Below are 26,301 nucleotides of genomic sequence, written 5' to 3'. Positions count from 1 at the left end.
CATAGAATGTTTGGGTTGGAGAGGGTCCTCAAAGGTCATCCAGTCCAACCTCCCTGCAATAAGCAGAGACATCATCAACTAGACCAGGCTGCTCCAGAGTCCTGTCCACCCTGACTGTGCATATTTCCTGGGATGGGACATCTACCACCTCCCTGGGCAAACTGTTCCAGTGTTCTACCACTCGTTGCAAAACATTTCTTCCTTTCATCTAGTCTAAATCTACTTTCTTTTAGTTTACAATCGTTACCTCTTGTCCTGTCACAACAGGCCAAATTGAGTTGCTCAAGGACACGTAAGACTCCTGCTCCTCTAACACGGAAGAGATGTCCAAGCTCTTCTAATCGCTTCCTCCCTCCTCCATTACATTCAGTAACTTGGTTCCCATAATGTTTTTTTCTTTCTGGAATCTAAGTGCTGGGATAAAGAGACACGTAAGAGAAAATTCATGATAAAGCAGCACTAACATTCAAAACTAATATGCCAAGTTTAAGGGCAACAGATGTTATCTTACTAGTTTTTTTTTTCTCCTCAGCTATTTTGTTCTTTGTTTCTTAACCTTCTTTGGAAAACCTTGGGTTGTTTTTTTCCCTGTATCCAACCTTTGATATACAAAGCCCAATTCATGTCATCTGCCATCTCATGGAGTAGAAGATTATGTTTTGACTGATATAACAGAAGGCCTATTTCTTTAAAATTTTAGAATATGCTATTCTTCTACCAAACTACTGTTTCCACGTCAAGTACTTGAGCTGATCTTGAATTACACAGCTCAAAAGCCTTGGAAAACAGCATCCTTTTCCCCAAATATTCTTTAAAACAATATTACATGCATTTTAAGGGAAGTATATATTTGTTTTACCACCCAGGTATGCTCCCTTTCAACATACCCAAGCATACTGGAGAGTAACCAGAAGAATCCTCCCACTTCAATTTACTTCCTTTTGATAACTACGATCTATCAGCCTGAAATTAAACAGCCCAAGAAGCTTCTAGTTTTTATTTGCAGTACTTGTAATTCAGATTTATAGCTTTGCTTTCTCTAAAATTAGTCTGCATTTCTGCTTAATAAAAGGGAACCCAAGAGAACACCTTCAAAAGGGATCTATGTCTCATCAGTAATTTGTAGAAGCACAAAATAATCAAGTACTATCACACTGAAATTTTAGTTGTGCATCTTGAATACAGTTTCAGCACAACACCTGGTAAACAGATATATCTTTGAAGTAAATAAAATGAGTTATTAGATTTTTTTATTAAGAAAAACAAACTACACTTGCTTTTAGAGAAGGTTTTTCAAAATTAAATAACCAAAAACCCCCAACATATAAGGTTCTCCTTACACAATTATTTCACTCTTACATTCTGATGAAAACATCAGAATAAAAATCTGCCAGACTGTTGCCGTGAAGTAATTTTTTTATCTCCCTGTCCTCTGTGTTTTTAGTACATCTTTATAACACGACTTGAGATTTAAACTTCTCATCAGTTGAATGATAAAACAGAACGGCACAGGCTTTCACTATTACTACTTACTTCAGTAAACTACAGGTTTATTTCACATAGAAACAAGATACACATACACAATTAGACAAATTTATGCTTCTGTTCAGTATCAATAAGTAAACTTACTAAGTTACACTAGTTACAAAGAAATAGTAGTTTTAATGAAGGCCTGGTTACAGCAACCATATCTGTCTACTGAACTGTGTATGCTTCCTTCTGCTCAACTGTTGACATGCACTCTTCATTTGTGCCATTTCTGATTTTAATTATATGAAATAAACTGTTGGACTGCAGTCCAGCCAATATCCCATATAAAAGTATATTGTACATTCATAGAGCAAAATAAACTCAAACCTTTCTCTTCCCAACATGATACATGTCATATAGGTACTATTTCTAATAGTAATCCTCTAGGCATTACCATTTCTGGCATCAGAATGACTCACTAGAACAAGCCATAGCCTTTGACTGTTGAGAGCAAATCTAAATACCATCAGGTATCAGCTGATTTCATTAATCTCATGGACTCTTTTTTTTCTCAGGACTCTGTTTTGTTTAGTATTGTCGTTTAAAACAATTGGGACCATCTAACTGCTCCAACAGTTTTTTGGGATATTTGTATCTTTTATTCCACACTGTTGGTGAAACTTAGGACATTTCTCCGCTGTCCATCTCTGACCCCTGTATGTCCCTAGCAGAGGTTATAAGGAACACTTTTTGAAGGGATTTTTACAAGAGTATTTAAGTAACCTGGGGGTTATATGAAAACCTAGATCTTCAAAATTATTTTGTTGTCTCAACAATTCAGGTTCTTCGTTCCATATAATGCTATGGTTACCACAGACCATAAGATTCCTTGCCAAGGAACGACTCTAGGTTGACACGCTTTCCTTTATCTGGTCAGGTATGCATACGCTTGCCTTCTGCATAATATGCACATGAATTGCTCAGGACATCTACTTTTAGGTTCTCATAACTCATTTGAAAATAGAATCCACGACAGAACTAAAACAATGTAAATACAGTAAGATAATGAACGTTTACAAAAATTGTTTCAGAAATTCAGAAAAATTATTTTGAGAGTAGCCCTGAGGAGAAGGACCTGAGGGTGCTGGTGGACAAGAACTCACCGTGTCTCATCAACACGCACTCGCAGCCCAGAGAGTATCCTGAGATGCATCAAAAGCAGCGTGGCCAGGAGGTCAAGGGAGGGGATTTTCCCCCTCTACTCTGCTCTTGTGAGACCCCCATCTGGAGTGCTGCATCCAGCTCTGCGGCCCCTAACACAAGAAAGATGTGGACATGTTGGAAAAGTCCAGAGGAGGCCACCAAGATGATTAGAGGGCTGGAGCAACTCTCCTACACGTAAAGTCTGAGAGAGCTGGGGCTGTTCAACCCAGAGAAGAGAAGGTTCTGGAGAGGCTTTATAGCACCTTCCCGTACCTAAAGGGATCCCACAAGAGAGCAGGAGAGAGACTTTTAACAATGGCATGTAGCAATAGGACAAGGGGGAACGGCCTTATAGCTGAAGGAAGGCAGATTTAGATTAGATACTAGGAAGAAACTTTTTACTGTGAGGGTGGTGAGGCAGTGGAACAGGTTGCCCAGAGACACTGTAGACCCCCATCCCAGGAAGTGTTTAAGGCCAGGTTGGATGGGGTCCTGACCAATCTGGTCTAGTGGAAGGTGTTCCTGCCCATAGGAGGGGTGTTGGAATGAGATGACCTTTAAGGTCCCTTCCAACCCAAACCATTCTATGATCCTATAGCTTTGGATCTTCACAACTTAGCTATCTCTACTGTTGGAAGCAAGATCCAAAATGGAGCCATTTATCATGAACAAAGATAAAACAGACATAAACTGTTATGTGGTTATGAAATATTTCCTTTCTGAATTCACTACCATTATTGAGAAAAGAGCTGTAGGAGAATCCTGATGGTAGCAAATGTGCTAGGCATAAAGTGCTTCTGCCTGGCTAAAATTGTAGTAGAAGCATATTCACTTTTGCTTTATACAAAGAACATAGAACAAACTCAGGCTAATGAAAGCAAAGGTGGTTTTCGAGAATGAAGACCGAATTTGCTAAATCAAAGAGGGTTTGTTAAAAAAAAATAATTCAGAGAAACAACACGTAAAAATATGTATTATCTTGGTATACTGTTACTGAAACCAAACAACATAGAAAAAATTGAGAGCTAATCTTTGAGGGTGGCAAGCAACCAGGTAAACATACAAGAACTGCACAGATTATAATGATCAAAACACATTCCTAAACTCGCTGTGATCTTCACTTTAACTGCTCAACCTCTACTTTGATTTCCACATTATAATTTATATAAAAGCTATTTCAATTGTCTGTTCAGCCTATCAGTCTTCAATTACATTAAAGCATACAAGCTACTGAAGAGAAATTATGCACAATCACCTTGCAGTCTTAGGGAAAAGAAAAAAGAAATCAGCTATTTTCAGTTAGTATCCTAACTATATTTAAACATCTGTTAGAAAAGATTGTGAAGCACTACATACAAGCTTGCTCTTGTTAAGAGAAGTTACTCTGGAACCTACAATTTAAAAAGTTGCAACAAAACAAGTTTTAAGGTTAAACATATATTGATGCTTCCATGAGATAGCAACTAGAGCCTCTGGAGAATGAAGCTTGAGCAAGAAAATGCAATGGACAATGAATGACAGGCATAAACTATGAAATCACAAGAGAGGAGAAACTGAAGAAGACAGGAGACTCACAAGGTATTGAAAAGAAGTGAGAGAAAGGACCGGAGTAAGCTGCATGCAACAAGTTTTCTCACCAATAAAAAGGGAAAACGATGACAAGAGATTTGAGCTACATTTCAAGACAGTAAACTGAGTATTATGCTGCCTAATTACTAGATCAAAAGCCCACACATTCACACAATGCAAAGCAGCAGAATTCTCCAGCTTTTCTGCACAGATCTGTTCAAAACACTGTAAGTATAACTCTGTTCCAAACCTACACTAAACAGAGGATCAATTGTTGTACAAGTCACCAGAAAGCTGAAAAGCAGCATTGTTACATGTTCTGATCAAGTCAACAGAAGTGTTATTATTTGCTTACACTTCATCTGGACCAAGTTTGCACTGATGAGTGATCCTGCAGTGAGACTAATGAACAAATCTGCTATTGCTAGAGGTGCAGCTGAGATCTGCGGTACAGGAGCTTGCACAGAGAGAGCTGTAGTGACAGCCTTCCAGAGTAAAACAGCAATCAGAAAGCCCTACAGACCCCTAAGCAATCTTATTCCAGGCATCAAAGAAACAAGGCTTTCCAAGAAGTCCAATTACAGGCTGATGTTCTTACTTAGTATTTTGTTTAAAAAATCTTTTCCACCATTACCTGATTAAAATTTTTCTCTTTTTTTTTTTTATTTCTATTGTTGGTCTAATTACTCTCCCATTGAAGACATTAAAACTTCCATCAACTTCCAGGAGAACCATCAGACCAACATAAGACACCTAAGAGACTAGAAGCCTTGCTTTAAATTTCATTTGTGAATGAAGTTTTCAAAAATTTACATCAGCTCAAGAAGGTTTATAGTAAAATATGAAATTTTCTATTTTCCAAACCTGTGCTTTCCCAATTCTCAAGTGTTTTCAAGAAAAAAGTACTAGAACCAGTCCTAAGCTTAAGAACCAAGATCATCTCGAAACTAAGGCTCTGTCTTGCACAGGAACAAAAACTGAAGTGTTCAGTCAAGATACCATTCTCCTCTTTACTCAATGTCATGATTTTTACTTCTTACTTAACTTAGCAAAATTGGTCAGATATCTATAATGTGTCTAGTTTCAAGGGGTTGTTCCTTCAGAAATTACTCCTAAGAAGGACACACAAGAGTAAAGGACAAAGTTTGGGCTACTTTGTAGTTGTGCAGTCTTCTTACAAGAATAACTCAAGAAAGGTTGAAGATATGTCATCACTTTTACTCTATCATAAAATACATTAATGATCTGCCACATCCAGTTAGTGAGCCCTTAAGTGCCTATGGCAAGTTTTAATCTTTAAATGAGAATGAGACAGAAGATCTCCAGAGCTTCAAAGATCTCTGGTTTCCTTTACACAGGAAGCCTTAAGTCAACGCAGTGTTACTATCTAAAAATCATTTGAACATTTAGTCAAAGGAATAGTAAGTACAGATACCACAGAAATTATCTAATTCCACCAAGACACAAATGCAAGCTCTATTTTGGTACTCTCTTCACTTATCCCATCCTCAAAAAAGGTGGGAAGACCAAAAGTGTAAAGAAACCAGAAGTCAGGCCATGAGAAAATGAAGAATAAAGTCTAAGAACAAGAACAGATTTATCAGAAGTCCTCAAAACCCAAAAAGGAATTTTGTTTTATTCAGAAATAAGGTGATATTCAAAATGTCTCTTTAAGAGAATTGTAACTCATCCCCCCGCAGGTAAACCAATAACAATTTCTTTCTTTTTCAGAAACAGCAAAAGACAGATGTTGTGATTTACATGAAAATGCTAGCACAAAAACAAATGACAGCTCTTACACAGAGTAGTACACAAACCTCTTTCTTACACTGTCTAGATACAATTTTCAATGTGTGCTGCAAATAAATTTACTGGTTTTGTTGAATCAGATATATTTTAAAGGAAAGACAAAACACTTGAAAGTTATTCAGTTTTAATACCGTGTTCTACTCAAACTGTTTGCTCTAAAAAATGAATTGTTCTAGTCTAAAAAATGAATTGTTCTAGTCTGTTTTCAAAACTAGACTTTCTTGCCTGTAAAATTAAAGTACTCCTTTCGACTCTGAAGTAGATCACTAGCCAGCCATTACTCTGCCATCTGTGTTCTGCCCCTTAGCTTAGATGGCCAATTTAAATTTCATGCAGCTGAAACTATTCAAGTAAAAATACTGAAATGTGTTATTATTTCTAATTATCTTGTACCCTGCACAACAGTTCCTTAAATTTGAAATAACTTAACAAAAAAAGAAAAGTTGAGAGAAATATGTGACTCAGCCAATTTGACAGGAACGTTTGATATTTTACATAATTCAGCATTATCACAATGCATATTTTTATCTGGTTTTGAAGCAATTACAACTAAAAAGTTATTAACCTACAATAAATTTTTGTTTGAATCCATAAAATATGATGAATACAGTAACAGTCATGTAATAGCAAATTCCTTAAGCCTAAATATTAATGATGGAATTGATTTTGTGGGAGCAAAATGATTCTTTTTCACTATGAGAAGTAATACACTACAGCTAAAGGCTATGTGGCCATCACTGTTGATTTATCTGTTCATTTTCTCAATGCTGCACATTTTATAAACTATTTTAACATCAGTCAACAGAAACAAGACTGCTAGGAAATAAATGCATTATTATTGAAGGTACACTTACTCAAAACATTTGTAGTATTTGATTATATATAAGAGCAAGTATGGCTAAAGAATAGATGGAAAAATATATAGCAATACAGACACTTAAACAGCTACTTGATGCTTTTTTCCCTAAAAGTGAATAGTCTCACTATTTTGCCACAAATGGATTAATTTAACAAGAAAAATATTAATACAAAAAAAATCATAACTTCTTTCACTGTACTTGCATGGCTACTATTGAAAAGTATGCAATCAAAAACAGTATTTCTGGAAAGAAAATAATGTAAACAATGACTCTATATACTAATCTTCAAAGAGGGATGAGCTCTAGACAACCGCATGTAGCAATCTTCAGTTCTCCGTAGGGATCATTTAAGTCATGCACTAGACAAATTGGCATTCAATGCTAGGATGAAAGTTTTCAAGGAACTGAAACATGCAACATGTTCAGAACAGTTACACATCAAAATTAAACAAGAAATGGTGTAAAGTGGTCAGTAAATCAATACTACAGAAACACAAACATTTTTCCCCCACAGATTTCAGGACAGTTTACCTTGCTACAAATTCCACTACTAGCCTGATATCAAAGCATAAAATATTAATGTTGTTTTCTAATTCATTTTTCCATCTTTTTTCCTCATTATGTAAGCTACAATTATTTTATCTTATGTAATAGCATAAACAAATATCAAAGTCATATTTAGAATTATAGAACAGGCCACACTATGATTCTGTGGTAAGATTCTGTGAATCGCAGAATGGTTTGGGTTGGAAGGGACCTTAAAGATCATCTCGTTCCAACCCCTCTGCAGTGGGCAGGGACACCTGCCACTAGACCAGGTTGATCAAAGCCCCATCCAACCTGGCTTTGAACACTTCCAGGGATGAGGCAGCCCACAACTTCTCTAGGCAGCCTGTTCCAGTGCCTCACCACCCTCACAGTAAAGAATTTCTTCCTAATATCTAATCTAAATCTAAAGTCTTTCAGTTTGAATCCATTCCCCCTTATCCTATCACCACAACCCCTTGGAAAAAGTCTCTTTCTATCTTTCTTGTTGTCTCCATTCAGGTACTGGAAGGCTACAATTAGGTCACCCTGTAGCCTTCTCTTCTCCACGCTGAACAGCCCCAGTTCTCAGCCTTTCCTCACTGGAGAGGTGCTCCATCCCCCTCATCACCTTGATGGCCCTCCTCTGGACTCGCTCCAACAGATCAGTGTCCTTCCTGTGCTTGGGGCCCCAGGGCTGGATGCAGCACTCCAGGTGGGGTCACACCAGAGTGGAGCAGATGGGCAGAATCCCCTCCCTTGACCCACTGGCAACACTGCTTTTGAAGTGGCTGAGGTTCACATCTTGCTGTTCTAACAATGGAAGAAAGTAAATGCGTTTTACAGTTGCTTCCGGTCTGATTCAGATTCCATTATGATGGACACCACTCAGAGAAGCATTTTCAGAATGCTGAGTATGCCTTGGAGGTGTGTGCCTGTCTTTTTCTCTCATTTTTTAACTTGTTTAATAGAAGCATTAAAAAAGGAAATTGTGAAAGCTCTTGCAAAATGCATGCAAGTTGAACCTGGCTCTGAAGTAAAAACTACAACAAAAAAACCCCCAGTAAATAACCCTCAAACCTTTCAAATAAAATGAGAAAGAACACTGACAATGGATTTAGTAGTCTTTCAGCCTTCCATGACCTCAACAGAACCAAAATTCTCATGCTTAAGACAGTCTTGCTTTTTAACTGCATGTGTTTACAAGAACATATGAGTGCCTTTACAAAATCCACAGCACTAAGCCAGCACCATTTAAAAATACTCTCCTTATGTAAGAGTACTTTAATATGCATTTCTGCTCTTTAGCCTACTCTTCCTTGTGTGTCAAAGCTTATTTCTGATTGCACTAGATAGGCAACGGATTAAGTTCTCCCATACTGCTGAAGGTAACCTTTCTGGATGTAAAGGAATAGATATAGTCAAATAAACAAAGCTACAAAGAAGATCTGAAATCTAAAGAACAAAATAATGATCTGACAGAGGCTTTTATCAAAAGTATCAGAAATGAGCTACTCTAAGGCTAAAATATTGACAAATTTTTTTAGTAGTGATTTTTCCCCTCTTCTATCTTTGGTTTTAAAAATTTCCACTTCCAAGCTTGCCTAAAGTTTGTTTAAACATCAGCTACAGTATTTATTATAAATAAAAACACCCAAAGTTACACATTTACAATGGGAAATTGCCAAAAAATTGAAAGAATTTCACAGATCTATTTTTAGTGTTGAGAGATGCTGAGTGAATTACGTAGGAAATCCTACCCTTTTCAGGATACGTAAGAAATACGTAAGAAATCTTATCATTTTTCTTAAGTTCCCAAACTTGAGTCAAATAAATTATTGTGAAGAAAAGTTGAAAAAATGAACAGGGATCACAGTACAGATATATGCAATCAAGTTCTTTGAAAAAAATAAAGATCACATTTGATTTAGTTTTTCTGGCTAAAATCTGTAACTTCCACCTTGTTAGCAAATCTGAAATACTGAATCCATTTCTTTATCAACCATCAAAACATTCAGCCCAAGTACTGATCCCCAAGAACCAATAATTATCCATCCTATAGACTGGAAAAATCAGCAGAAATGTTATACCTTAAAAATATTAGAAGTCATCTGAATTTAAACAAATACACTTCATACTCCTGACACTTAAAAAAAAAAAAAAAAAAAGAGAAAAAAATCAATTAATTTTTTCCCCCTCCATTTTTGCTAAGTATTATTTGTCTTTTCTAAATGAACTTATATCTCAATCTTGCCGTTAGATTGACAGTATGAAAGTCAACTAGAGCTAACAGTCATTATGCTTGTGGATATCTGGTGTCTAGAGAAAGGCAAAATAATCTAGCTATTAAACAAATAAAGAAGAAAAAAGGCAAAATTGACTGCCTGGAAACCAACCACCTGACATTCCAGATGCGCAAAAAAAAAAAAAAAAGAAGGCTTGGTCTACAGGCAAGAAGTTGCAAGCCATTTTCTTGTTCAGTAGAATGAAGTGTCAGCAATGCCACACAACCAGTTTTATAACATAACTCATACTGATGATTCAAATGGAGATCATGACCATTTAAGCTCATGACCACTTACACTCATCATACACTTCTCTGAACACATAAGGATGTTTTAAGCTGTCTATCCCCACAAGAAAAATGTCTACTAGCATGATAACAGTGGACAGAAAAGAATATCAAAAGGATTGTCAAATATTATTTCTCATATAACATTTTGATATTGAGTATTTCAGTACCAACTGTGGAATAGTTTAATTTTAGATTTGAAAACTTGTAATATGATAGCAGGTGATGACAATCCAACAAAATACGTTTTCCAAACAAGCTCTTGCTTTGCACAGCCTCAGCAAACATCTCAACTTAGCATGACATGTCATAATAGACTGTATTTTCAAATTGTATAGCAAATTCTTAGGGTGAGGGGGAAATAAACATTCACTGATCACTTGCTGGCACAGACCCAGAAACAGATTAACTTTGAAAAAACACTGACTCCAGTCCCTGAAAGTTGAAGCTGAACAGAACATGGAAAAGTGAAAGGTTTTTAACCTGCAGGGAATAAAAACCTTCAAGTCATGGAGGGAGGTGACTGGAAGACTTCATAGAAAGTTCTATAACATTTTTTGCAACCATTTCCAGTGAAAGACTTCTGTCAGTAGCAATATGCAAACCAATTACTTTATAGCCAGTTCAGGTATCACTGCTGCTGTGACTGCAGTACAGACAGAAAATAATGAAAATTATATGCAACCCACTGCAAGCTATTTCCTCTCATGCTTTTGTTTAGTGTTGCCACCTATACCGCCCTCGCAATATGCTGAAGCACAAACAGAATTACAAGCTTGACAGTTTAGGATTTTAGTGAGTTTTAGAAATGCCTTGGCCTCTTGCGGTGAAGCAACCACCAAGGTACCAGGTGCTTCTGAATTGCAGGTAGCTTTCCACTATGCCTTAATCACATGTGTAACGTCAATACATGCAAGCCAGTCCAAATACAAGCAGATGACCTACGTGGAAATGTCCTTTGCACAGCAACATCAGCGTTGCTTGGCCCCCTAAAGATACCACTTATCTAAAATCTAAAGAACAAATTGCTGTCTTACAGGATCAGTGATTAATCTGGCCTATTTCCTGGGTGTAGGAAGAATTCCTACCCCTGCTGGCAAAAAGAGATGGTAGGATGTAGCCATTACTAATGACCTAGCAAGACAAGCTTCTCGTTACACAGCAAGAATTTAAGAGAACCTCCATAAGGAGAGAAATACACACACTTTGCTTTAGTGGCAGTAAGGATAAAAATACATTTTGGACTCCCCACGAGCTGTAACTATATTGTCAGTGATGCTTCTGCCATCACATATCTCACATGCTGGAAATCTGGATAAGAAAGCACAAATGCTGCACGGGTATTCAGAGCATGTTTTCCAGACTCATACCAATTAGTTCCTTCCCTTCTGTTCCCTATCACTTGAATAAAAACATTGGGAAAGATCCAAATAATGACATTTTGACAGCAAAAAAGCAAAGACAGTCAAACATTACTGAAGCAAATCTGAAACAAGCCAAGCATAGAGGTAACTCTTTTCCCAACATCTAATTCGCCATTACATGCTTCCATGAACTCTAATCAGGTCCTTAACAAAGATAATATGTTTCCCATATGCTGCATAAATTCAGTAGGAACAGATCAACTACGCTCCGAAGAATTAATCCGTACCTGCGGTAAGCCTGAAGAACTTCATTAAGTATTAGAGACTAGGAAAAAAAATACTGAACATGCAAACATAACTACATGGAGCTTGCAGGCCTACACAGATACAAGATCTTAGACTCATGTAAGAACAGGACTCATGCTGACACATTTATACTCCACCTGATAAACTGATGCCTGAAGAGTAGCTTCTCCCTTCAACAGGGAACACATTACCATATTTGCACAGTTAACTTCTGAGCTGAAGTAACTACCTGACAACCTGTTTGAAAAAGCTCTAAATTTTGAATTTGAAAAAACTTAAAATTATCATGAAATTTACTACGTATCCCAAATCAGATATCAGAGGAAAGAAAATCGCAGAGCTCACATGCTAAATGTCAGCAACACACATGCACACACAGTCAGGGTGCCCTAGGAATGAGACTGACTAGTCTGTTAGAGCTGCCCTTTTTTTCACATCCATGTTCCGCACTTCTTGATCACTCTAGCAAGACTTCAAAATAAAATTCTCTATCATTCCACTAAAGAATCTCCCATCTACAGGGTTAATAAAATTACCGTTGATTTGTTTTTCAAATGTATGTTCATCATTAAATTTGCATGTCAAACATTCAAATATGATTTACAACGCAAAGAAAGGTTGGGACCAACTCTTCTTAAGCCTATTCTTGCTACACATACTCTCTGCATATCATGGAAATCTGTTACAACACATTTACATAAACAAGGTATCCTGCTTCCTTCCAGACTAGATTAGCTCTTGCTTACCATTGAAACATGACAGAGTTAGAAAGAAGCACAAAAGTCAAGCAGAAAATACTTCCAGTTGTTTAGAAATTCCAATATAAAGTAAATTAACATTTTAAAGGCTCATGAGTATCCCAGCAAGATGATATAAAATATCAAAATACAGTACGTCAAACTAAACCCTTATTTGGTACAAGAAAGACAACTTTTGAGATAAAAAAACCCAAAGTGGAATCTAAGCTACATACAAGTGGCATCCCAATGCAGTTGGTACATGCATAGACCAAGTTAATTTTTTAAGCCAAATCTGACGATTTGTAAACACTTGAAATACGCTCTGTATCTAGTATCAACTCTTTAAAATACACATTATTATATTTTCTTCACAGTAAGACAGAACCAATTGAACATTAAAAAAAAAAGGGGGGGGGGTCAAAGAATCAAAACACATACTGCCTCTCACACCAGCAAGACACACAACACTAAACTTTCCATTCTCAGGTATAACAAAAACACATCCCATTGTAAATACCATGCTGAACCCCTTGTACTCAAACACTGAGTCTTCACAATGACATAAAAGCAAGAATAAGAATCAGAGTCTTTCTACTACTATCAAAAGAGAATTACTCTATCTACAGCTCAACAGACTTCTCGAACTTAATTTCTGCCCCAGTTCATGTTTTGTAAACCACCAGCAAAAATTCTCACTAAGACAGCACAATAAGCTCAAAAAGCAGCTTGTTTTGATATGAATTACAGGATTGACAGAATTTGTTTCACAATTTATTATGATGCCCCAGAAATTGTTCAAAATATTTTAATTATGTATTATACTAGGTGACATTTAGTAAAACAAGATGAGGTTAGGAGGTGTAAGTATAGAATGTTTCTTATTAATTAGTCTTGTAATGAGCAGGTTTCATGTGACCACTTAATTTATAACCAGTGTCAAAAGTATCCTCTGTGAGAATTACCTAATTTAATCACCAAGTCAACTAGAAGACCTAACCATCTCCCTCCATTATGTAGTACACTGCACTTACTGTACAGAGCATCTTGGAGGACAAATTGAAAATGTGCAATTTTTTGGAATGCACATGTCTGATTATCAGCAGCTCGGCACACTAATGCTTAGGTCAACAAGCATATAGAGCAGAGAGCTTCACAGTAAATAACTGACCTAAGAGAAAGAGATGGGTAACCATGAACTCCTCTAAATGCCATTAAATTAAGCTACCAACCAGAGAGAAAACCACTGTGTATTTACCACCCTGTGGTGGGAATCCTTCTCTGTTGAAGTCTGTGGGGCAGGAAAGCTGTCCTGGAGCATCAGACAATGGAAAAGGCCATCTTTCTACTCCAGTCTTATGACCACCACATTAAAGGAAAATAGTGTGGAGACAAGACTAAAGCAATGACCCATGGCCATCTCCAGTTAACCTTTTCAAAACTTTGTTTTCAGCCTCGTGCACAGTACAGCAGGGGAAAAAACATTTACTCAGCTCCGCTCAGCCTCAGAACAGCCTTGTACTAAAAAACAAATACACACTCCTGCCCAGACTTCATACATAAAGACATTTACCAATGCCATCAAAGCAGGTTTACAATCACTTTTTCTGCTGGATCTGTAGAATAGCAGGGAATAGTGCCAGGCATAAATCCTCAGTTCAAGAAACCTTTTTATAGTATCACAGCTAAGTTTTTGTTTGTGCCTCACATTACAGCTTTGATGAACTAAACCCCTAAGTCAGAGTAACACAGAGATTTACTAGCTTTTGTATGGACAGGTAGAGCTAACTAAGAAAATACTTTACCACAACAGGATCCTGTCCATACTGGTATATAATCTAGTCAGCAAAGACCTTTGGAGGTAACAGTAAATACACATTCATTTCAAAACTTTCCTACTCTTGAACCTACCCTTAAAACAAGTATGATGCAAACAGATGAATATCCTGCAAATGTTCATTTCCCTGTAGCTCACACTATTCTCAACCTAGTCTCTTTGTTAGAGACAGAAACCTTTATCTTGGTACCAACATTACATTTTAACTGAGTGTATGTCTGCCAGCTAGGAAGACCAAATGACCAAGTTAGTGAGAATACAGACAGGAACAAGAACTCAGGAATTTACCAAATATCCCTAGTAGAAAGGATTAATGCAACAATTTAAGGTGCTTTTCTGAGCTTTAAAGCTAATTTTATCATTGCAGAATGCACCCACTGGAGCCACCAAAAGGGAAGCGACGGTGGCCAGGTCACTGTTCACGGCACAGCCAGGCTACGAAGAGCCCGTTTCCTGCCATGCCCTGACTCATTCAGCCTTACACCCTCCAGGACAGGAATGCCACTCCCAGATATCTGTACACCTAGAGAGGCATAAAGTCTTGTAAAAAAACAAAGAAAAACAACTTTATGCCTTTTGTTTTTAATTCATATTATTTATGTTGATCTGATTGTATAAATAAAAACACCTAGAAGATACTGCTATTTTCATTAAATGATTCTAAATTACAGTGCATCATTTTGATAAACAGTACATCACATGGTATAAATTAATTTCAGCACTGTACACCACTTTATACAAGGAAAGTTCCTATTCCTTTAAAATAAACAATTAGCTTTAAATAATTACAAAGAGCTTTTTAAAAGCAACTACCTCTTTAACCCAACTAAATGCTTAATAACTGCTGTTTTGAGCCTGGATGTCTAAATTTGAGACAGTTTCACTATCAAAAAAGAACAGTACTTTTAATTTATTTAGTGCTTGTATTAAACTTCTACTTTAGCATGACAAAGACTTGAATATTCTTTATTCACACAGTGGATTATTTCAAAAAGTGGTCCATGCAGTTGAGAATGTAAACACGTAGATACTGCTGATGACAGCATTTAGAAGTGTCTTAGGAGAATTCATTTACTCTCTCAAGTGCTGCTAGACAATTCTGTGTAATGAGCAGTGAAAATACTGAATAAAGTATTTATGATTTACACAGTATAAATCATATTCTGATATGCCAGACATGCATTTATATCACGTCCAGTGTGCATTAACTAATCATGAAGTGTGCAACAAAAGTAACTGTGGTTGCCTTTTTTTACATCTCATTTCCTATATACAAATTGCACCCAGGCATAAAATTGCAATTTCAATCTCCTCCTTTGTGAATGCTTCACTATAGGAATACCTGAAACTTTCATTGCATTTTTCAAGTAAAAACAGTTTCAAATACATCATAAGTAGGATTTTCAATAGACCAAACTCTAAAAATAGGTCACATTTGTTAAAGTTACTTCGAGATCCCTTTAAGCAAAATATGCAAAGGCCTACTAATGCTTATTATAATCCTAAATACCTTCTGTTTTCTACAAGGTTAGAATGTTCTTCTATCCATCAGGTGCCCTTCTCTTTTCTATTAATTTATTTAACATTTAAGATAGATCATGTTTTCTCTTTCTAGTTGTTTGAATTTCAGAGTTATATAGCACACCATTTTAAAAATTCAACATAAAAAATCCCTTCAATATAATAGATGGCAGTCTCTAAGTAGTGTCTCAAAATGACAAAGAACTAATTCTACAATCTTCTACTTTTTTCAAACATAGCTTTCCCAGATCAGAAGCTACAAGTTTCCATCTTTATTATAATACAAATTCTTACAGCTAATCTCATGGAATTATCTGAGTAAATAAATTTCTGCACAATGTATGTAGGAAAAAAACCAGAATACAGTATGGAAAACCTGGGCTGAGAACAAGATTCTATGACTAACTTTGCCTCTCAGTGATCTAAGATGGCTGAAGTAACATCAAAAATTTCAGATTTGACATCTGATCAACACAGCAGACAAAAACAGAGTGCAGCTCCTCTGTATTTCATACTGCTTAATCAAAAAGCTTCCTAGACTTTATGATAAAGAGCCATGATAACTCAATCCAACTGGACTATTAGCACCTAGCAGAAAAGCTAGGCTTTTACACACTGTGGAAGGAGCTTTGACAGGAGTTAAACAAGATAATAGGACCACCATAAATGTCTCCCACTTCTGCACAAAGTGGTACATGTTATTTTTCCAAAGCCTCTTACGATCACAGAGAGGCAAACATTATAATTGGAACGTAACACAAATAATGTGGCAACTACCACAAATAACTTGGGAAGGATATAAACCCACATAATTTTCTTTATCCTTTTTAAACCTCTGAATACAAGAGAAAAAAAAAATCTATTATGTTACTAGGATCCACCAACAGTTAAATAATTACCTTTGGGGTGTGGCTCTTCTCATAAAAGTGACTATACAGAAAAGGAATTTTCTTTGTCAACAATTTTGCTTCCTGTGCTTTATCAGACGTTTGAGGCTTTTTTCCTCCTTCGGTGACAAAGACCTTTGTGGTTTGTTTTTTTTTAACAGTCTACTACTGGAAGCTCTGTATACCAAATGCAGTTAAAAGAGAATACTCCCTATAGAAGACAGTCAATAGGGCTGCTTTCCAAACCTGTATTTCAGAGCTGGTGGGAAGCAGTGAGGTTACATATGTGTTAGTTCTATCTGACATACGACTGGAAGAGGCCCTGTGCAATTACCTAGACTGAGACATAAAGTATTAATGTAGATTAAATAATCCCAGTTAGATTCATTTACATTGGCATAAAAGACTGAGAGCAAGATAACATCTAGCCATAGAAAAAGGAAAGTTAGCCTATTTTGTTAGTATAAAGGTGGCTTATTAGTATTTGATAGATCTTTGTTTCTCCTTTAATTGTTTCTTACAAATATTTACTAGAATTTACTAAGTTTTCCGACCCTGCTGGGGTATTATCTCTGTTAATAGGCCTCTGCAGACAATCCTGTTAAGGCTGACTTTCAAAACATCCTCAGCACTCACACCCTGAAGATCAGTATCTTAAAGAAGCCTCAAGTCAGGCAACCAAAAATTGACAGAATCCATTCCTACATACTTCTTTAGGTAGTGATGCACTTCTTCTCATGAGAACTGGCAATGTCACTACACAAAGCCTCTTGCAGTTATATCCTAAAATAACATCTTCAACAGGTTATCTAAACTAGCATAGAACTTGGCAACCAATGTCAATCAACTCAAGAAAATAATTCTCAATATTCAAGTAAAATAACGACTTCACATCCTATCTTCCAAGCAAAATCAAAAAAACAAACTCTGAATTAAGATACAATTTCAGTTACCAAGAGCAGATATGTCAATCCAATCATGTAAAGGATGTAAATTTACTATTACCTTAATACAGTGTTATATTGTTAAAAAGTCAATAATGAACATCAACTGCAGGAGTAGGATATGCCCAAATCTTCACTAGGCTTACTTTATCACAGAGCACATATATTCTAAGAACCAGGTTCTCATACTACAAAAAAAACCACACCAGAGAGTTATTATTTTGCAACCCTGGATTCTGAAATTGCCACAAAACATAAAATGAACACAAATCATTCAGGAACCTATTTCAACATTAAAATGGACTATCACAAATATTCACATGACTAGAATTTTAATTCATATTATGCATTTGCCAGCAGAAGTAAAGAATAAAGAAAGTCTGCAGGTTTTATTGCATACATATTAAAAGACCCAAATGCATAAATTGCAGGGGGGTGGGACACTATTCATCTTTAGGCACCTGAGGCACTTAAAAGTTTCATACCAGTTCTAGAGCCAATTTACAGTTTCCCACCACTAGTAAAAAAATGCTTGACTCCATCCCCCAGCCACCCTCTCTTCCTTCTTCACCATGGACTGTGTAATGCCTGCCCTCTCTCTTCCCTCCAGTACTTTGCAGATGGTTGTGGAAACCTCTTCCACTTACCCATGCAACAAAAATTATTCTGAAGTAAGCACCTAATTCAGCTCAAACCGTAATGCTGCAATATAAAAACAACGGCTGTGATGGGCTCCCTCAAAGGTAAATGTGGAAAGAGAGACAGCTCTATATTAAGATCTTTGGATTACCCTCTGAACCTGTTTCTCTCTACTGATTATAGAGATATGCATTTAAGAAAAAACCCCAGGTTTTAGCTCCCCACTCCTAGAAACAGATCATTAAGAAGAATATGGGTATTTTGTTAAGACACAGCTACAGGTGAAAATGATCACTGGCTATCCCTTCATCCCCAAAATAACTTTTAACAATGACAAACAACTAATGACTTAAATCCTTCAACTAATGTCTGCCTCTTCCACTATAAGAAATATTCACAAATACCAGGAAACCAAAACTCCTATTATGTAAAACCATCAGAAAAAAGAGAACGAGCCCATTTTAAAGGATGCAGGTTCAGAACTCTTAGTTAACAGCACTCAACACTTCATACATAAACTAAAATCAAAAACATTTTAAAATGCAGTAACTAAGCTTACTACCAAAGCATATCAAATTCATACCTTCAGAACTCATAATCTACTTTGCTCCTAAATTACTAAAATTGCATAAATCAAGAAGAAAAGCCTTTGACTACTGAGCAAACCAATTATGTTGTTTCTCCTGTGCTGTCCAGGACAAAAAAAAATAAAATAGAGTGTGCTTAACAACGAAAAGCTGCCTTCTGCCTAAATACATTTTAAAGCTGTTTTTTTGGCTCGTGGATCAAACACTTTGTTTTTGAGAATTATACTGAGATGTATCAGAAACAAGCCTCCAAAAAACATTTAGGTTAACTGTATTCCCTGATAAACAACCCAGAATTACAAGCAGCAGGTTTAAAAATACTGTGACTTGTGCATATGGGAACACTGTAAGCTGTTTATCTTGTTTAATCCTGAAGGTAAACAGCATAAGCTTCAAAATATTTTGCTTCTTTGCCATAACCTACTGAATCACATTGACAAAGGTAATGAAACATTATGGAGAATCTTAAATTTTTGGTATTGCCTCTGAAATTGCTTTACCTGAGCATTTGTACAGGACATTTTTCTCACTCTTTAAGAACACTCAGTGTAAATTTCAGTGTTTTACACCCAAACTGCAGCTTCAATGAAGCCAAAGATTTCATTTGGTCTCTCCAGAGGTGATCCATTTTTTTTAAAAAAAAAAAAGGACCCTGCACAACTCCACTACTGGGCTCCTTTAAAATATGAATACTATAGTTATCGATTTTTCATTGTGGCATGTTCCAAAATTTTTCAAACTCCTTCTGTAGCTCAATTTCAGCTTATGTAGTTAAGTTTTTAAATATTATTTGTAAGGATAAATATAACTTTTAGTTTCCTTAGATTTCTTTCCTCCAGCACTGACATTTTCCACAACAAAACTCCTATTGCCTTTCATAACTTTCACTTCAACGATGTACTCATATTAAAAATTAAGAATATATCTTGTAAGATTTATCAGTAATTATTTCCCCACTGTCCCTTCTTACTGAGTACCAAAGTAAGCTTCTAAGCTGCTGTTTTACACATGATTTTTAAAAGACTTTAGTAGAGAATATATGATTGATATATTTAGCAGCTGAGCACCTCCTTTCCTATCTGTACACAGGAAGTTTCCCCTCCCATCTGCTCAGGATATTTAAAAAAAATAATTACAAACTGCTGTTTTTCCATTGATTCTGCAGAAAGTGACTGTTATTTACATGTAAACACAAAAGTAAAGTTGAACCCAAATGTCTATGGTAACCTCCTTCGTTCCCTGACAGTCACAAGACACCTGCTGGTATCAAGGCAGGAGTGTGGGGATGAGAGAGTAGCCACCGAAGGGGAAAACCACCACAGCTTTGAGCAATAGTGCCAAAGTTATTAGAGGTTGAATTGTTTGTGGAGCAACGAAGTCATTCACAGGCAGCACCAGCTCAAGCTTAGTCTCCCATAGTCATATAAAGAAGACTTCAGTTTTACATTTAGCTTTCAGAGCAAACATAAATAAAGTGAATTATGAAATAGCTTCACGCTCTACAAGGAGATGCTTAAACAATTTAGTCACATATTTATGACACGGCTTTAAGACTGAATGGTGGTTAAGAAGGAAACAAGCCCCCTCCATATGTAAATACTCTACTGCTGTTTATGACAAGCAGATCCTGACAAGGAAAGAAACAACAGCGGAAGCTGTGCTCGTAATAAACTAAGGACAGACTGAAAAAAGGCTTTTTCAATTTTCTCCAGTTAAACATAAATATGGCCACATCTTTTTCGGCCTACACAGAGCATTTACAAATTCTACATTCAGAAATTCAACTTTGCTCCAAGACATACAGAAAACTGATGGAAATATAACATGCAATCTATTATTTCATAACTGTTTTTCCTCCTCTTGCATATCATTACTTCTATTACTATATTTTCAAAATAAAAGCTTTCTCTAAAACCCACCCTCTGAATGCAGATCAACACTTAATATCTGTTCTCTATTATACATGAAAAACTATTCTAAACCTTTACAAAATAAATTCCCAAACTAAAAGGTAATATTAATAACTGCTTATATGTGATTCAATCACAAAATATAACTAATTTATTTTAAAAAGTTAGCACACGGTATTCAGTCTTTTAAAGCCTGATATAAAATACCCCATCAAGTAAACAATCAGGAAACTGCCCTTTTACCAAGCATCCACCCTGTGCTAATTACCCGTTCTGCAGTATCTATTGTTTTTGCGAGCTACAAAAATGACCAGCAATTGTCACTGGCTTTCACTTCATTAGCGGCAGTGCCCAGCAGCCGGCACTGAGCAGGTTTCCCCGCGCTCCTTCGTGAACGCACTGTGACCATGAGGAGCCCTCATCACACCCAGTTACGTAACAGCAACTATTTATAGTTAACCACTTGATTCATATTATTATCCACCAGATTGTAAACCATTTCATATGTAGACACTCATCATTCTAGTTCCTTATAATCAGAATGCCATGTAACAGCCAAGTAAAAAGTTTCAGAGAAGCCTGTATGAAATATCAACAACATACCAAAGAAATTTTTTAATCTTATCAAGAGAACCAGACGTTAATTGAACAAGATGAGTCCTCTATAAATATATTTTGAGCAACAGCTGCTTTCCTTACTTAAACTCCTGCTCTGTCAATATCCATTACTATGCATATTACTAACTTAAAAAACCACTGAAAGAAACCTTACATTGTGCAAAAATGACACCATTTCTCAGTGTTCTGAGACATACTGAGAAATATAACCAGCACTACCCTTCCAGAAAATGCCCTATCAACTTTTACAATTCTTATCACACAACTTCAGTGGCAGCTGTCTAAAACCTTCAGGTTCTCTAAGGAAGTCTCAGAGAACCACATATGACTATCAGCTGGTTTGCTTTTGAATACAGCACTATTTAATGAACAACAACCTATTCTAAGAACATCAAACGCTAACATTTTCTTTACATTTCTAAAATGTAAATTTGTTAGAATTCAGTTTCCTCCTAAAATACACCTTGCCTTATTGCAATAGCTGGCCATAGAATGTGTTTTCCTCATCACAGCCTTTGGCCTCTCTTATCAATCATATTAACTGATCTCAACTTCAACTTCTTCATACTTTTGTAAATTGGCTTCTTTACATTTTTTGTAAACTGACCTATAGGAGACTAACTTTTTAACCCAAACAGTTTTCTCTCAGTTACAGGACAATGGGTTTGCTGATGACTAATAACGGTGCTGGTGACTACTAATTCTCGGTAATCCATATTTCAAAAAGATATTTATTTCAGTGAACACTAATTAATACGCATTACTGTAAACCTCATTAAATGTTAACTTTAATGACTGCTGTATAAAGACATTGCACGTACCTGAACAACATGTAAACAAACAAAGACACTTCCGTATAGGTTAAGAATAGGAAGTCAGAAATACTCGGGAAGAGAAATTTCTGAAAGACTATGCAGGTTATGGCAGTTGACTGTGATATTACTGTAGCAGTACAGCTATGTGCCTGCAAAATGCTCTCATCCACCAAGCAAAGAAAAGAATGTCATGATTCTGACAACTTAAACACAAACTGAAAGCATGCAAGTATCCTTAGTGAAGCTGACAAAGTACACATGTTAAAAATCAGAGACCATCGTGCAACTCTGCCAAACCTTTGGAAAAAACAGCAGTCAGAGAAAGGAGTGCAATTACGAGGTACAGATAATAATTAAATGAAATATGATTAGAGGGCAGAAAGTAACATTCACTTATGCAAGATACCTGACAAGTTCAACCTAAAATCAAAGACAGGTAAGAACTGTAGCTAGGAGTGCAACTAGAAGATATATCATTTCTTTGTTCTGGTATAATAACATAGCCCTGACCAACGTAATATATGCAAAACAAGTTGCTCCAGAGAAGATAAATAAAAAAAAAAATAGGGAAAAAAGGTCAGAATCAAAACCTAGGATAAAACTGTCCTTCAGCTTACTGCATTTTCAAGGTATTACTGAAATAAGCAACCAGAAAATTGTCCTGAAATTCAGAGAAGCCCTTGAGTGTTTAGTTAAAAATGTTATAAAGTGGATACTTTTCAGTCTTCTTAAAATCATGAAGCCTAATTCTGTCCTACCACATGAAAAATTAAACGTGACTTGACAGTTATTTCTTCTGCTGCTGCACTGAGGATGCTGCTGTCACATTTCTTTTTTCTCCAGCATTCATGCTTACGCATACCATACCAGATAAACTGATGTTTCCTAGTGAATGACATTTCTAAGCCTTTAAAAGCAGGCACTAGACTACAAAAATCCAAATATGCCAGTAAAACAGAATTACAGTGATGTCCAGTATCAATGAGTCTATAGTATTTTATAATACACCCCAATATAGGGTTTAATGATCTCCAAGGATGTGGCAAAAGCCAGGATTGATGTATCAAAAGCCAGTCCAATGCACGTTACCTGATCTATGTATCCATTAAGGTTATTGTTTTCCATATAACTGGATCACAGAACTAAAGAATTCTTTTTTTTTCTCTCTTCCAAATGTTTTTGTGCTCCAAGTCAGCAAATTAGCCCAAGTTCCAGTTTTGTTTATTCCCTGTGACATCAGTGGTTAATCACTCAAGGTTTAAACCACTGTTTGTAGATGTTCTAATTAGCCAGTTCTACTAAACTCTGGAGTTGACATCACTGCTAAAAGGAATCCAGGAAACCAACAACTCTGGAAGGATTGCCAATCCATCAAGTTAGTTAAAAGTGTGTATATATGGACTTGTATTCAATACAGAATTAGAAAAAAATGATTTGTCCAAACAAGCATTAACTTTCACTCTTCAGATAGAAGCTGTTAAAAGGGCATCACAACTCTTCACAAAATCCACAGGAAAAAGAAAACATCCCACATCATTAGCAGGTATTTCTGGAGGAAGCCCTGTTCTTTCCTGCTTCATGGGGAAAAATGTTACTAGGGCCCAGAAGATATACACAGAGGATATAAAATATTCAAAAAGTTAAAAAGCCTCCTAGGCCCAGACTTGCTTTTTTAAAAGTAAAATTTTTGTCTAGTGATCAACATATTTAAATATAAAATACTTTTACTTCTAACATCCAAGTCTCTATATCAATATGTGAACAGGAACCAAAAAAAAAAAATTTAGTTCTTATACTCAGAAGGAAAGCCATTGCTATAATTACATGCACTGCAAAAAAAGGACAGTGATCACTAGCAATAGACTGGCTTAGTTTGTTCTTTAGATGTGAAGCCTAACTGTCAAGTAAACATTTGGCATTTTAAAAGCATTTTTACATGCTAAAGTTGTGCAGTAGTGTATTATATCAAATTCTGAAGTGCCACTGATCACAGTTCTGTCCAGCTGCCTCAACAGCTATTCAGAGCTTGCTGCAAAAATAAAAAAAGTAAGCATTAACAAGCATGCAGCTAACAACTTAAGATATCTGTAACTTAAGAACTTTAAGCAATGTTTAGTGAATTTATGCTCAAAAAGCTTTACTGTTATTGAGCTAGATTTTTAGACGTGATCTTGTCCATTTTCACATCCTACCAGACAATGCGTTCAGTAAGGACACAACTAGTATATACACGTTTTTAGAATACAGCTGATTAGCTTCCCTGAATAACAAATAAAAGCTGATTAGTATGTGAAATATCAACAGCTTCCATTAACACGAAAAGAGGGTAAAGAATAAATTCATGGAAAGATTTTAATGTAGACTGTTCACTGAATCGGATTCCAACAAAGCCTTTCCCAACTGCACTTTTTAGGTGTAAATACTCAAATGTACTGCTCTGAACCAAAACTTATTAAGAGGAGCGAAGCATTCTGGTTTTTTCCCTAGCAGCAGGTAGTCATTTAAGAAATTCAAAGATTTTCTATGTTAGTAGGCCATTCAAAAATTTCTGCCATTTTACTGTAAGAGCTCCAGATCGTAACAGTAACACAGGCATATAGAACATGTTAACATCCCTGTCATAAGCTGTATCATATTTTCACACTGCAGTGCTAGGCAGAAACTGAAGCCAGAGCCATTCAGGGGAAATACACAGCCCTGATCTGTTTCTCAATCTGAATTATATTTGTAATTATAGATCAAGTATTTCACTACACCTTAGTTGCATTTTACATATTAAAAAGATCAATTAATGCACATCCTTAGCCAAGCTTAAAATAAATGACTCGCCACCTTTAAACTATAATTTGCTTCAGACAACGCGGGCTCTAATTTGCAAACTCTTCGGTATGGATGTAGGCAGAACCCACCTCCTGATTTGTGTAGAGTTCTATCCCAGGTAAACACAGGGTTACACCACACAATATGCAAAATAAAGGCATGAACTTCACTGCTTCCTACAGATTTTTCTAAGTCAGAGTCATTACTGTTAAAGCAGTATTTAAATAATGCCACAAAAAAAAAAGAGGCTTTGATCTTTCCAATTTATGTGTCACTTTTAATGCCAAGTTAATATTATAATGGTTTATCTATGTTGGAGAAGTAAATTCAGTTTGTTTTTCAAGCACAAGCAACTTTTAAGGAAATTTTTCACTATGCATTTCAAACATGCAATTTGACATTTTCGTATCTGTTACTTCTGTGTTAATTATTCAGAACAAGCTTTCCTCATGTCACTTATTGAAGTGCAGATATAAATAACAAGAGCTGTGTACAAGAACACAGAAATCTTACAACAAAGCAATATGGCAATTTCTTTAACATCTTAAGCACATAAAATACCCAATCACCTATTTCGTTTTAACCCAGTTCTAATAAGAAAACAAAGCTGAATGCGGTACTAAGTCTCCTTTCATAAATATTTTCTTCTGCCCTGCATCTTCCCAGTATTTAACCTTTGGTGATCTAGTTTCCAGTTCAATTAATACAATTAAAAAAGAAGGGGGGGAGAAGAGAAGAAATGGAAGACTGTCCAACCAGGCTTCTCCTTATATCTATGCCATGATAGCTACAAGAAAGTTGCTATTGATCTTCTGTTAAATCATAAAAAGAATATAAGTTAATCACCAAAATTTAAAAAAAAATAAAAAAAAGGAAATGGATGCTTTTTAAATTGCTGAGTTGGACTATGATGTAACTCATACCCCTTTTGCTCATAACACCCATAATATTGTTAAGCACTATTAGTAAAGTGCCAAATACAGCAATGAGTTTAACACAACTCCAGCCAGCTCCCAAAATTGTTGCAGAAATGACAAAGGGAATCAAGGTCAGCATTCTTCTAACGCAACAGCTAACCCATTCCTGTGAACATGGTATACTGGCACTGGTGGGTGTAAAAAATTTCCATGAAATATAAAATAAACGTAATTCCACCAGATTTTCCCCCGTCCTTTAGAGAGAACCATTTTGCTCTCACTGGTCTCAAGCCATTACATATCTGAGAAAGGAAGGGGAGGGAGGAGTTCACAGAAGTTCAGGGTCAGCCAGTGTTCACGTATCCTGTCATCTTCGAACTCAAAGCTCAGG

At 36.2% G+C, this 26,301-nt stretch overlaps 1 protein-coding gene across 2 annotated transcripts in view; it reads right to left on the bottom strand.

The window, feature by feature from the left end:
• The window catches only part of CDK17 (cyclin dependent kinase 17), a 91,027-nt gene that overhangs the window by 63,688 nt on the left and 1,038 nt on the right, over positions 1-26,301 (bottom strand). The window lies entirely within an intron of this gene.

Source organism: Pipra filicauda, unplaced genomic scaffold, assembly GCF_003945595.2.
Source record: "Pipra filicauda isolate LSUMZ 115617 unplaced genomic scaffold, ASM394559v2 scaffold132_size2486313_pilon, whole genome shotgun sequence".
In the NCBI taxonomy this organism is placed as follows: Eukaryota; Metazoa; Chordata; class Aves; order Passeriformes; family Pipridae; genus Pipra; species Pipra filicauda.
This window is presented reverse-complemented; position numbering and strand designations above follow the sequence as displayed.